Source organism: Lupinus angustifolius, chromosome LG05, assembly GCF_001865875.1.
Source record: "Lupinus angustifolius cultivar Tanjil chromosome LG05, LupAngTanjil_v1.0, whole genome shotgun sequence".
NCBI lineage: Eukaryota > Viridiplantae > Streptophyta > Magnoliopsida > Fabales > Fabaceae > Lupinus > Lupinus angustifolius.
In genome coordinates this window covers 22,310,569-22,311,186 of record NC_032013.1, presented here as the reverse complement: position 1 = coordinate 22,311,186, position 618 = coordinate 22,310,569, and positions in this window count along the sequence as shown.

Sequence of the window (618 nt, the reverse complement as noted above, 5' to 3'; positions counted from 1 at the left end):
GGCGTCGGACATACGCCTCATACATAAAGAAGGTATACTTATCCTTCTTCTCCTCAGCAAAATCATAACAGACCCTCTCCACCGTCCGAGGAGCAACAGCCTCGAAACCGTGAAACGACTCTTTGCCCACGGACAGGCTAAGAGAACTCCCATAAGGGAAGGTGCTAGGTGTCCCAAGCACTTCCCTGTCCACCCACCAATATCGGGAATCTTCCCCGGACAACTCCGCTGGGACAGATAGTTGCGATGCCTTTGACTTATAAGTCTTCATCGTCATGAACCTGCCATCACAAGAATCATCAGATTCAGACTCAGACTCAGAATCAGAACTGCTAAACCCACATTTGGCGCGCAATGAGGCCAGAAAGGCATCGACACCATTCCAGAAAAACCCCCCACCTCCACCTCCAGAGGAGGAAGGAGGAACTGCATTCAACGGTTCAAGAACCTCCACCAATGCATAAGACGAAGGGGGCAGTTTCTGGAAACACGGTGGAGGTCCGGGGAGGATCTCCACGTCGGAATCAGACTCGTAATCGCAAATAAAAACCATGGAGATCAGGGGGTTACCTGGATTTATGAAGAAGTTGAGAGAATCCGAAAAAAGAACGCAAGAGA